Source organism: Argopecten irradians, unplaced genomic scaffold, assembly GCF_041381155.1.
Source record: "Argopecten irradians isolate NY unplaced genomic scaffold, Ai_NY scaffold_0217, whole genome shotgun sequence".
Taxonomy (NCBI): Eukaryota; Metazoa; Mollusca; class Bivalvia; order Pectinida; family Pectinidae; genus Argopecten; species Argopecten irradians.
The window spans coordinates 1-14,674 of NW_027187684.1; the positions used below are offsets into that span (position 1 = coordinate 1).

The following is a 14,674-nucleotide window of genomic DNA, read 5'->3' on the forward strand; positions in this document are numbered from 1 at the left end:
TGGTGATTGTGCAGTGTCAAACCAGTAGTGCTAGGCAACAAAATGATATTGTATATTTACTGTATAATAAAGACCTTACTACAAATCACTCTTCATAATATTTTTGTATTCAAACATTTCCATCTGTTGATTTTGGTATTGTGATAGAACGGGTTTATATCATTGTTGCATTTATTTGTACAGTATGTATATTTGTTATTGCACTCTTCTAAGTCTTCACTTCAGTGATCTGTTTATGTATCTTTGACCCAAATTCAGGGGAATATCGTGAGAACAGGTCTTATCTAGGGTGTGTTTGCTGTTTAGCAGTCACATTCATTAACCTAGTTGTCCTCATGATCACCCCGATGCTGATGCTGACGATGCTGACCGCTGACCGCTGGCCGGTGTACAGGGTGTACACGTGTGGTACACGTGGGAGGTGTTTATCAGTCAGCTGAGCCTTGTCTGTATTTAAGCTGAAGTTATATTTAGTGTGTAGGTGGGTTGTTGTAGCAACGGTTTCATCTAAATATGGTGTTCTGTCCAGACTTAGACCAATCAGTGGCAACTTTAGGGTACTGGGTTGATGTGTCCTTATAAAAGGGGCTGCTTCTAAGGAAGCTTTGGTCTTGACTAGGGAGATGGGTTAGGGAGCAGAGCCACGATCGTGAACTGTCAACAGTGCAACACTTGCGGGGTCTCTGAACTACCATTTGGGTTTATACTTAGAGTTATGGCTAACAAGGGTTTGTGAGTACTAGGGGATTGTCAGGTGCTTAGGGCTTAGACATCCATTGGAAACCTAGCTCACACAGTGTAGTAGGGGATCGTCAGGGGTTCAGGACTTAGACATCCATAGGAAACCTATTTACACAGTTAGTTATGTCTCTTAGAGTTGGGAACATTTGGTAGGTCGGTTGTCTCCCATTAGGTGTTGTTGTACTGTGTGTGGGAACACGTGGTCTTGTTGTTTCACTACATATACGATGACTGTATGCTTATTTCTCTTACTGTAAGTTGTCTACATCATGCACTATAATATTGTAAATATATTCTTTATCAATTCGGTATTACTTGTCTTTATCTAATAAATAGTTATTGGTACCTGTATTTACCTAGTTGAGTTATTGGATTAGTATCTGTGCTTCCACTACATCCTAGAGATCGAACCTGTTGTTATACAGGCCTGTAACCTGTGGAGGAAACAGGATCCGGAGAGGATTTGTGACGACTGTGGACTATGTTGTATACTAACAAGAGGCCCATGGGCCTTAACGGTCACCTGAGTTAGAATATATAATGAAACAAATAATGAAACAAATTAAAGACATATAAACATTCTATGTTGGGCCTTGAAGTTGGTCAGTGATTTATAAATTTGACTTTTTAGACTATGAAGAGTATTTGCTTCCATCAAACCTGTGAACTTAGAGGTATTTTTTGAAATTTAATCATTTTGACCCTGTTTGGTCCTGCCCCTCTGGTCCCCCAGGGGGTCATCGAGGACGGATATGGATGTTAAAATGCTATATCTTAATTAGGCTAATACTTCTAATAAAGTTTGACTAATTTCCTATGAAAATTGGGCAAAGAATGTTCACAAATATGTTTTTTTCTATATAAACTAAAGTAAACTTGACCCCTCCCCAGGGGGTAATGTGAGACCCCAAGGTCATATATTTCACAATTTGTATAAAACACCTTAAGACCTTTCCATCTATAATTATTTGATTCTACTATTTCCAGAATTTTAGAAGATTTTTGAAGTTTTAGCCTATTTGACCCTTTTTTACCCCCGCCCCTCTGCCCCCAGGGGGGGTCGGCCAGGACCAATATGGATATGATATTAAAATGCTATCTCAGGCTAATAATTCTGACCAAGTTTGACTCATTTCCTATGAAAAATGAGCAAAAAATGCTATTACAGTAATGTGTTTTTCCTATTTAAACTATAGTAAACTTGACCCCCTCCCCAAGGGGAAACATGAGACCCCAGGGTCATATAATTTACAATTTTTATAAAATAAACTTTTAGACCTTTTCATCTATAAAATGTATTTGATTCTACCATTTCCAGAATTTTAGAAGAATATTTTTGAAGTTTTAGCCTATTTGACCTTATTTGGCCCCGCCACTCTGCCCCCAGGGGGTCGGCCTGGATCAATATGGATATGATGATAAAATGGCCTGGACCAATATCGATATGATGATAAAATGCTATCTCAGGCTAATAGTTCTAACCAAGTTTGACTCGTTTCTAATGAAAATTGAGCAAGAAATGCTCATAAATGTGTTTTCCCTATATAAACTATTGTAAACTTGACCCCCTCCCCAGGGGGAAACGTGAGACCCCAGGGTCATATAATTCACAATTTTTGTAAAGGACCTTAAGACCTTTCTATTTATGAGAAGTATTTTATTCTACCATTTCCAGAATTTCAGAAGAAGATTTTTGAAGTTTTAGCCTATTTGACCCCTTTTGACCCCGCCCCTAAGGCCCCTGGGGGTCAGTCATAGAAAATTTGTTAATAGGATTAAATGGCCATCTCATACTGATAATTCTGACAACATTTGACTCGATCATTTCCTATTACAAATGACCAAATAATGCTCAAAAATGTGTTTTCCCAATAAAAACTATAGTAAACTTAACCTCCTCCCCAGGGGAAAACTAGAGACCCCAGGGTCATATAATTCACAATTTTTGTAAAGGACATTAAGACCTTTCTATCTATGAAGAGTATTTGATTTTACCACATCTGAGAGTAGAGAAGAAGATTTTTGAAATTTTACTCAATTTTACACCTTTTGGCCCCTCCCACAGCCCCCTGGGGGGTGGAGACCATATAATTCACAATTTTGATTGGGCTTATGCCTTAGAAGGTTTGTGCAAAATTTCATTGAAATTGCTTCAGCAGTTTTGGAGAAGAAGTCTAAAATGTAAATTGTTTACGGACATACGACGCACGACGGACGATGCACGACGCACGACGACGGACAAAAGGCGATTAGAATAGGTCACTTGAGACTGCGTCTCAGGTGACCTAAAAATACTATACGATCACTATTTGGGACTTAAACATATAACGGGAGCTACAGTCGGATCGCCCCTCCGGGTCTCTTGGGAAACCCTCCCTATTACAGTATCATACCTGCACTTTAGACACTTGTATTTTAGGTCAAGCTTGACAAAGACCGGATTCCCTGGGGGTGTCTGCTGTATAGGAATGGACGAGGAACTCATGGAACCTAAGGAAATCGCCATTGCTGAAATTATAGAATTGTCTTAAAACGTCACAATGCATAGTCCAGAATTTTCAAGATAAATGAGGATTTGATCGACTTGATATAGTTGTCTCTTTTAGGTGAGAATAGCCTACATAGAATCTGAATTAATAACTATCTAAATACTTGAGACGGTATACTTACCAATACTGAATAATTCTAGAATAAAAAAGACATTTATTCAATTTGGACTTCAAAATATCCTTGGAAAAGGCCAAAAGACCAATTTTGAGCAACCATGTTATCTCAGGAAGTAACATTTTTACTTTAAAAGCCTTTAATCAACAAGCTCTATTTAAAAAGATTCCACCAAAATGAATATCAATGGTATTGTTGATGATAACAATCAGTATTGCCAACCTCTGATGAGGTCAAATCGGGTGATCACCCTTGAAAAAACGGGTGAAAGGGTCAAAACAAGGGTCATATGCGAAACAACATTTTAGTGTAATTTTTAACACTTTTAAAAAGCCTTAAATATGCATATATTTATTATTTTCATTTTGTTATTCAATAATATCAAGGACGTACATGAGAAGGATAAGTCACACTGGGTTTTGAGGAAGTCCAAGGCAGGCGCTTTTGTGTTTGTGCACTGACCGTGACGTTGGGCGACGACTGATTTTCCTTTGATATCCGCCGGCGCAGCCTTTGATGTAGCTTGCGGGTGCGATGGTTACCGTCTTACTTTCTGAAGCGGGGCCGTCATTTCATGAGCTGTCGATCTTTTTTAACGAAAATTTAAGACATATCCTCTAAATATTCTGTCTTTAAAGCAAGTAATATACGTCATGAAATTTAATAAACTTTACAATGGTGTTTCGTTTGACTCGATAAGACAAGTATTTGTTGAGAAAAACGGTTTTTATTCCCGGTTCATAGGCGTCTCGCGTGGTGTTTAGTAATGTAAAGAGACAGTCACACGAATCCTTCTCACTTATAAATCCTTGATAATATTTATGATGATTTTTTTTTGTAATAACATAATTAATATCTGATAATTAATAAAAATATTGTATCAAAAAATCTTTTAAATAATATTTGATAAAATCCAGATTTTTTGTTCTACACATGTCTGGTTTCATTATTATCTTTGACTAAACAAAATGGCGGCCATTATGATTGGCTTGCCTGCCTATAGCTACTACAACAGGATACCGTTCACGTTGACTATGTTTTATTCGTGTGAATAAATCTTTGTCTGAAATCACAAGTGTTTGTGCTTTTGAAGAATTTTGAAGAGATTATTTCTGATTTTGAACAGTATTAATTGGTCCAGTCTAATTTTCCTAGCTGGCTCAGGCTAAAAACGATCATAGACATTGTGATGCATGACTGAATAGATTAATTGCTACAATTTCACACCTTTATTAAAGTTTGTGTAAACACAAACATGGCTACCTGCATTATACAAGGGCCTGATATGAGCCTTAAGCCCTGAGATGTAGTTAAAATTACGCTAATGGCTATATCTGACGTACTTTTTGTGAGCTTTTTGACACTTTGGTCCCAGTGCTGAAAATCGGGTTATTTGATGACCCGCCGGGTCAATCGGGTGAGGCATTCTAAAATGTTTAAAAAACGGGTCAACCCGGGGAAATCGGGTGAGTTGGCAATACTGAACAATATTTTATCTTAACAATCCAACAAAAGCATATTTGGCTGTTACAAGGACATAATTATGCAATTTTCATGTTGTAATACTTTTTCCCTGTGTTGATTTCTACTTGTTTTTGGCCATCTGTGCTGTCCTTATGACGTTCTTGCCAAACAGTAATTTTCTAGTATCTCATGATAACCATGTCAGTTCATATTTGGCTTCAAAGTTAGCAAACTATGCAAATATCTCTATTTTTCTGATTTTTTGGGGGTCGAGAAAAACGCTTTCCCAAATTTTTATTTATGGCAACTTTTTTCTTGTATAAAACAAAGTAAGATCTGTATGAAAAACAAAGAAAAAATTATGGTGCAATTATTTTGGGGCAACACCCTATCTTTACTGTACTATATATATATATATATAATTAACACGATTAAACACCAATATTATTGTTCAAAAGATGATAGATGTCTATTTAACTTTGTAAGGGGATGGCTTCATAAGTTGTCATAACTAAGTGCCAGATCCTTTTGGTCAATAAAATATGTTTGAAGTAAGTAAAAACAAGTTAATTAGATCTAGTATTTTTCATCCGTAACCAATTAAAAAGTTACTAAGTAAGTTTGACTTTGTGTTCATGAAACACATTATATACATTATAGCTATATATGATTCAACAACAATTATTGTTCAAATGATATGTCCTGATTTTTGTTTTCATGCACGTTTAGATATATAAAATTGTAAAAAAAAATAATAAAAAAAACCATGAAAGAACTTATCAATATATAACATTGTCAGAGTTACAAGCTGTTTTTTTTTTTTTTTTTTTTTTGTTCAGGAGAGTTATTAGGCCTATCAATCTGTATCGCATACTGTGGTATGTGACCTACGTTGCCCATGGGTTTTCCCCACGACCTAAAGATAGCACAAATGACGAAATAAGGCCCGCCTCATCCCCAAATCGGATAGTTAGAGAAACATTATAATTCATGTCTAAAACATATTTAGAATAAATTTGATAAGTTGCTAAAGCATATCAATATCATAATTGGTGTGTTCCTAATTTCTTACCGCATGACTAATATTGACTAGGTCTAGGAACTACATTTAATTCCTTGCGCCACGGTGCACGGTCACTGAATAAAAGAGGAGGTCAAGATATCAAATGTGCCTTGCTACGCATGCGCAAAGTGACCTAGATATATAGGACATGCGCATCAAGCGTGTAACGTTAATACAGACTGGTTAATGATTACTCCCCAATGCAAATAATGAGTACTCCCTGAACCGGATGTAGTGAACCGGAAGTAGTTATTACACGTGGTCAATACACAGTGCAGTTAAACAAGTTGCTGTTTGTTCCTAAGGCAAGAACGCTACAACGCGTACCCGGAAACGTTATATATGGCGTTACGACACGTAAAACTCTTCATTCATTCATCACGCGTACCCAGAAACGACTAGGGCAATCGGATTCCCCTCGGAGTAATTTCCGTGAATATATATTTCCGAAGATTACCGGAAATTTCTCCGAGGGGAATCCGATTGACGACTAGGGTTCATAGAGTTATGGTTCTTACTTGAGTATGCTAAAATAAATTTTATACGGAAATTATCGTCGAATCCAGATGATTTTCGAATTCGTTCGAGACCTTTCCAATGTTAGTCTACATACAAAGTTTCATTAAAGGTAGGTTTCGCCCAATGAAATATAAAGACTACGAAATTGAAATTTATCTAACTTTTTTTTAGTTATCGCCCTTTGTAAGCGATAGTGGCGCCCGGAGTAAAGCAACTTCCGGTTTACATGGACAGAGCATTGTATGGTAGTAAACGGCAGACGATCTTTCGCGTAAATCACGTTAATTACGAAACGTTAGAGGTGTATGTGAGTTACGTTTGGATATTGAACTGTTGCTTAAACCACATGAAAGAATATTGTTAACTGTCAAGTTAAATTTAGTGCAAAAACTACCGACTCAAAGTCGCCGGTAACGTGATAATGGCGGTATATGAATGATACGCGTACATTTTGTAGATAGTACTTAACATATACACCCTGTATTACTGTTGACTGTAATTTGACAGGTACAAATGTAACCGGTCACACTTAATAACGACAACAAACGACAACAACGACACACGTTAAATACAAGGAAAAGTTAGTGACAACACAAGATATGTTATTCAGTACATTAAAATGAATATTTCTACCAAGTTTTATGAAGATTGGTGCAAAAATGAAGGAATTAGAGCGATTTTAATATTCTGAAATCGGCCGCTGGTCAACGATGAATCGAGTGACAAGAGGTTTGCCGTGACGGTATACCGACAACACGTTGTAACATCGAGAATGTTTTAAAAACCTAACGACAACAGAAGATGTGTTATTTGTCATACTATAATGCATCTATGTATAAAATTTCATTAAGATTGGAATAAAAATGAAGACTTTATACCTGTTTTAATGTTACGAGATCGGCAACTGGTCAGATTTATATCGCGAGTGTGTATGTTCAGTATTACCGACAACACATCATAGCATTAAAAAATTAGAAAAACCTAACGACAACATAAGATATGTTGTTTGTCATACCATAATGCATCTCTGTACAAAAATTCATTAAGATTGGAGTAAAAATACCGGAGTAATGACGATTTCAAATATGAAGAGACGCAGTGTATACATGTGTGTAAGCCAAGCTTACATGTAGAGATCTAGATCCGACCGACAACACAAATTATTTTACGAAATTACGCAGTAATGTTACCGCAAATAATAATATATGTAACCTATATCTAAAGAAAGTAATTCATGTCAATTGTAATGACTATTGATGAAGATTTGAATGAGTAATGGTCATTGAAACGTCTACGACTGCTTGCATACAGTATACATAGAAGAAGCACACACGTGTGTATATTATCAGAGTGATTACAGTTCGCGATTGTATTTATTGTTATGTAAACATATGGTGTGTATATATACTTCCCATATGTTATCTTAAGAAATACATTATTATATGTTTTTTTTTTTTATTGTACATTTTTGTATAAAATATTTGCGTATATTTTCGGGAGCATGAATGAACGACAAAGAAAAAGCGCCGATAATGTCGTCTATCTTTGGCGAGGATGGACTGATCAATTTGGATACTATCAAAGAATTTGATTTCAGTATCAAGCAAAATCAAGCAAAATCGACAATATGTATGGTGAACGTATGGGTACATATTGGTCTGAAAAAACTTTACCAACTATCCGGCGCAGGGTGGTTTGACGGCCCCGAGTACGATGGAAAAACAACATTGCGAATCAATGAATGACATCATAAAGCTTGTTGGTGACTGTAAAATTTCGAAAAACGATTAGAGCACATACAAAACACGAAGTACAACCACGTGCGCAGATCGCGTCACGGAATAGGAGAGTACGAATTAGCTCCGCATGCGCAACATTTAAAAATAAGTTCAGTATTTTGGAGAACACTGCCAAAGACAAAGACAACGACAACGGAACGTGCACAAGTTTTTGAAACTTGTGAAGCAGAAAAAGGAACTTATATCTTCCACTCATGGAATGCTAACTATTACAAAAACATCAGCCATCGCGAAAAAACCGGATACACGAAAACGTGTACGTGGAAATGAACAGAATCGCACGGTCCGTCTAAACAGAAAAAATGTCTTAGCGAAATCTTGTGTGCCCGCAGGACGGGGTTCAAGATATTTAAGGATTGTGTTTCTCTTAAACAGTTAGACTTTAAACGATAAGTTTGCGAAATTATCAGTTGGACATTTTACGATATGTTTGCGAAATATCTTGTGTGCCCGCAAGACGAGATTCAAGATGTTGTAACAGTTAAAATTCGTTGACCTTCTAATACTTTTCAAATGAATTACACGTATGTATGTGTCAGTAAAAATCATTCAATAAATAAAATGTGTAAGTTCAGTAATAAAAAGTGTTAAATAAACGCAATATTTGTAAGCTACCCAATTTGGAACGCTACCCAAAATGAAACACTTTTAAAATATGTGATACAGAATTTTCAGTTTGCAATCTAAACTAACAATAACAGTCCTGAACAAAAACTAAGGTGCTGACTATTTTGTGACAATTTTCTTTCCAGTTGCTTATTATCTGTGTTTAAAAATAATGAAATTTTGAAAAACTCCGGGAAACGACGTCGTGCGACACCCCTAAAAACACCATATATTTTAAAATGAGAAAATAAATGCTGAATGGAATATTTTTGAAAGACATGTGCCCTGAATAAACTAAAATATGTTTGAACTTTCTTTAAATGAATTCAAACATTTTTTTTCATGCCTGGACATTTATTAATCAAACTTTAATTATTTAGGAGGTGTTCCATTTTGGGTACTCAAATCTGCTGAAACACAGGGCTGACAAGTAAACAAATCATGAAATTATTAATAAAAGCATCTATTTGTGGAATGTTAAGAAAAAAATCTGGATTCAACCACATGTAAGAAATTTTTTACAATTATCTTCAAAAGTGTTCGTGTATGGAGTATGGCCTAGAGTTCTACACCGACTATAATGATGTTTACACAACAATGGCTTAGACAAACAGTATCGAGACCCTATGCACTCGTACACACGCGTGTACAGGCGTGTGTGAGTCGTCGATCTGTTGTCGGTAGTAAACCTGACCAGTCGCCGATCTCGTAACATTAAAACAGGTATAAAGTCTTCATTTTTTTTCCAATCTTAATGAAATTTTGTACATATATGCAATATAGTATGACAAATAAAATATCTTCTGTTGTCGTTAGGTTTTTAAAACATTTTCGATGTTACAACGTGTTGTCGGTATACCGTCACGGCAAACCTCTTGTCACTCGATTTATCGTTGACCAGCGGCCGATTTCAGAATATTAAAATCGCTCTAATTCCTTCATTTTTGCTCCAATCTTCATAAAACTTGGTAGAAATATTCATTTTAATGTACTGAATGACATATCTTGTGTTGTCACTAACTTTTCCTTATATTTAACGTGTTGTCGTTTGTTGTCGTTTCTTGTCGTTTGTTGTCGTTTGTTGTCGTTATTAAGTGTGACCCAATGTAACGTCTACATATCTTTTTTGTTTGTAAACGTTTTTAGTTTAATATTCTAGCACTTAAAAGTTGCCGTTTTAAGCGAAATAGATCAATTTATTTTTAATATGTAAATACTGTGTCTTCATAATACACATGTACATGTACATTTATGTAGATCTATATGTATCTGCTTCGACTACGGCACACATACCAACACCATCTTCATAGAATTCTATTTATTTACATCAAAACACTATGCTTATGTTTAATTATTATTGACAGAACGTCAAACTTATGTCAGTTAATGTATTTTGACTGAATAAAGTAATACTATGTTAACAACATCTTGTTATCTATATATAATTATGTACTTGTATGAATGTACACATTTCTACTATCATAACCTGTACATAACATAGGTAACATACAGTGTAGGTTCTTCCCCGTTTAGGTCAACTTTGGCAATAGCTTCTTTCCTGATGTCATGCGAATTTGGAACACACTTGATCCTGATATAAGTTTAGCACCATTGCTAGGTATATTTAAAGCTAAAATGAATAATGAAAATCCTGCTGGACTACATATTTCTCCTATATTCTTGAATTGTAATTCTAGAAAATTAAAATAATATACTTTGTCAATAGCAACAATGCAGTGATCTTTTTTTTTAATATGGACTTGCCCACTTCTGGTGACATAGATTTACATGAAGATAGTAACGGATATGATTGATCTTTTCCAAAGTTACACAGTATACATGTTTTTCTGCAACTACCTGATAAATGTTTATTGTCTCTATTGTCTCTGTTGAACTACATGTATATCTAACCATTTGTACAATTTATGTCCTCTTGTTATCTAATGTTATAAAAAAGTAATTAATGTATAAATATTTTTATACTACCGGAATGAAACGGAATCAATACAATACTTGTAGTGACGATTAAAAATGCATATTTGGCTGTTATACTTGCCTAAAGCTAGGTCACAGTGATTTGAGAGCTATAAAATCTTTAAACCAAGGACACAGACACTTAAAAATCCTTGCTTGAAACTAACCTCAATAATAACCAATTCTGGAAGCATTGGTAGGGAAACTGAGTAGAAAAGATCATATGAACCTGAATATTTTTATGTATTCCTGTCAAAAAGAGGGCCTAAAAGAATCAATTTTCAGATTTTTTTTATGTCCCACCATCCATATTCCATTTACAAAAATAAATAAATAAATATGTCTTCAAACCTACCTACAATTACCATTATCTATGATGTAACTTAATATATATCAACTACATAGTGTAAAATTGTTTTACAGTTTCCCTATGGGTTATTGTCATGGCCATTTCCCATAAAGGGAAAATTCAATGAGGCTTATGAAGACTGTGTACAAGATATTTGTCATCTTGGAAATAGATTTACACATATAGTTGGAAATACCAAGATTTGAATATATTGTTTTCTTTTTTGTTTTGGGTAGTATGCTAGCTTCTGTAACTTCACAAGACATTTACAATTATTGTATTGATTTACATGTGTATATATATATATTACTTCTGTACAATACATGTAGATAAGCCAGGTTTTCTTTCCAGTTTCGATATACACACATGTACATGTACTATTGTACATATATATATATATAGGATCCCTGATTCTATGTTCTGAAGTTTGAAGGTACCATACTGGCTAAAATGAGATTAATGTATAGATGTATTTCTAAAATAGTTACTGCATTCTAAAAAGACTTTATGCATTTTTACATAAGTAACTGCAGTGTCATACATTATCATAGTGCATTTGTATCACTACATGGTTTGGTGGGTGTACTTGCATTATTTGTACTATATAGAAATCATCAATCTATGAATAATTTGTTTGATTGTTGACAACCTACTTTTCACTTTAAAAAATATTAACACAAAAATGGAGGAGGTAACAGGTTTAACTTCTCCATGAAGGCTGTGGAGTACAAATCACATAAATATACACACACACAAAAAACTAAGCACATACATGTACATTCATTCAGCTTCCACTTCATTTAGACAGCAAGAAATACATGTACCTATTGTTGTCACCTGCTTACCAATTTTAGGAGTTGATCATTTCAAGTTTGTTTATTTTTTATTTGAAACTATGTCCACTTTCAGGATACATATATGTATCTAATAAATCGCCAACATATTGCTATGAAGTATGTGTAAAGAGTGTGCATTTCATTTTGAATAGAAATATTGAACTATATCTATCTACATAAAGGTAGGCCTACATATCATGATTGGCATTAAAAAATCTGATTAGAATGAATTGACTATCATCATTTACAAAGTCTTTCAGAAGAAAGCAAACCTTTCAAGGTACAAGTCAATCCATGTAAGATTTGGCTTCACATAAATAATTTATTCTCAAACTATTACAAGTAGGATAAGCATTAACAATACATTGAGTGATGGTGAGTTGAATGCAACAGTTTTATTTCCAGAGCCTAGGGTGCAGAAAGAACACATGGCAGATATTACAACATATGCAAAAAATCTATGTATGCACAAATGTCATTATTGTATTTTAAACTTTGGGATGGAAGGGTGCTGTTTATATGGAAAAAATCAATCATCTACATGTATATTCTTTCTGTGTCTAATCCAAAATACAGCAACCACAAACTAAGGCACAAAACTGTTCACATGTTTGAATACATACATTGTATTTCTATTTCAAATGACAAGAGTCCTACATTATAATAGACACCACATATGAGAGGTAAAAAACGGTGCGTGAACTACATATAGTGGTTTCCATCACCAATTTGGATCATGTATAATGTACTTGTAAATTACTTTCAAAGGTAGGTCAAAAACAGTCTCACTCTGCAGACGGACACCTTGATTTTCTAGTTTGGAATTTAGGCGTGACATGCCAGTGAATGTACCCAGTTCTTTTAAAAACTTCGATCTGTACACACACAAACATACACCTATATATATATATGTAAGATGTATACAAATACCTGTATACAGTTTATGTTTATGGTACATATATGATGGTTTTAGTGAGAAATGTCGGAATAAACGCATACATTATCGTGATAAGTGGATATATTACCACATGCTATTTTCACCATGCTTTAATACATTCTCGGGGAAGATGGAAGACGTAAGATCGGACTTACAAAGTTGAATGAACCCTCCATTGAAACTTTTCAATAGCGGCCACGCCCACTCAAAAAATGGTGACACCCTTATATCCCTACGGCCCAATAGTCCGAAGGCCCGTTATTCCGAAGGCCCAATAGTCCGAAGGCCCGTTAGTCCGAAAATTAGTAAATATTGCAAGTTAGAGAGTTGTTATAGTTAACGTATTTTGACGAAAACATTTTTCGGCACTGATGATCTGACAATTTCTATGGACAGCAAGTTGTCATTTCTTCATGAGCAATGCCAGGTCAAAATTACATCAAAATAAAAAAAAAATAGATAAAAAAAATAATAAAATAACATCTTACATTTTATAGGATATCTCACAAGCATACATTCTATGGATTATCTTACAAACATGCAAGCTTTAAAATGTCCGATTGTTAGCCTTTTGTACACTGTATTGCATTAGGATTAACATTGCTTCATGAATAAATGATGTATATAATCAAATCTTATCCAAAAATGACTTTTATTATACCTGTAAACGTCGTTATTTTGTACAATATATACATGTATTTAAGGACTTATTTTTGCTTCCACATTCTTTGAATTGTTTATTCTACCCATAATGATGGAAATGGTCCGCATAATGATATTTTTCGGGGAAATATTAAACAGGATCACATTGTACATATACAAAATATAACTCTTTAATATCAGATACGTTTATGTATTTCAAGATTATGCTCTTTTTGAAAATACGCTACATTTCGTTGTTTCATATCATTTTCCGTATCAATTCTATAGTCACATACATGTAAGTATACCTTAGCAAGTTTACAACAAATCTTTTGCATCGAAAACTGTAATAAACGTTTGTTTCATTTCAAGTACTATTCGCATATAAATCCCAATTGTATTATCTGTTTTCGGACTATCGGGCCTTCGGACTATTGGGCCTTCGGACTAACGGGCCTTAGGACTAATGGGCCTTCGGACTGACGGGCCTTCGGACTATTGGGCCGTAGGGATATAAGGCGGTCACCCAAAAAATGAACGAAAATGTTGGGAAACTGTCCAATATTTACGATAAAAAAAACACCTACATACATGGAAATATGTAATTCAAATAATAGTAGCAGCAACACAGCAAAGAAACGTGTTACAAATCGGGAAAATTCGTTTCAAAGGTAGTTTAGCGGTTACTATATTACAGTGTACGTAATGAAAACCGGAAGTGTCTTTACTCCGATCAAGGGGAGGATAACTCTAAAATTTCAATATGGCGGATTGATGTGGATAGGTCTATACATAGATATAATCTTCAGATCATTTTCAATGCATACAGCGAATAATATGGGTGGTCAGTTGCCTAGCTTGACCAGGAAAATACTCCTCTAAAAATAGAGCGAAGTCAAGCTTTACATAGAACATGACGTATTTTTTTCCAAAACGAGGCCGCAGCAACATACGGAAGCGTGCAACAAAATGTCAGACAGAAGTGACAGTCTTGCCACGGCATGTTTAGTTAAAAAAACAACAACAACAAATCGAAGTGCGAGGGACTGTTTATACATATCATATTGTTATAGCGCGTCC

The 14,674-nt window shown here is 34.9% G+C and overlaps 1 long non-coding RNA gene across 2 annotated transcripts in view; it reads right to left on the reverse strand.

Moving 5' to 3' along the window:
• Nucleotides 1-3,129: 3,129 nt before the first annotated feature.
• Nucleotides 3,130-14,674, reverse strand: part of LOC138312128 (uncharacterized) — a 47,178-nt gene continuing 35,633 nt past the window's right edge. For both annotated transcript variants that reach the window (XR_011206864.1, XR_011206865.1), the window contains exon 3: nucleotides 3,130-3,249. This is a non-coding gene — a long non-coding RNA (uncharacterized lncRNA). The remainder of the gene's footprint in view (nucleotides 3,250-14,674) is intronic.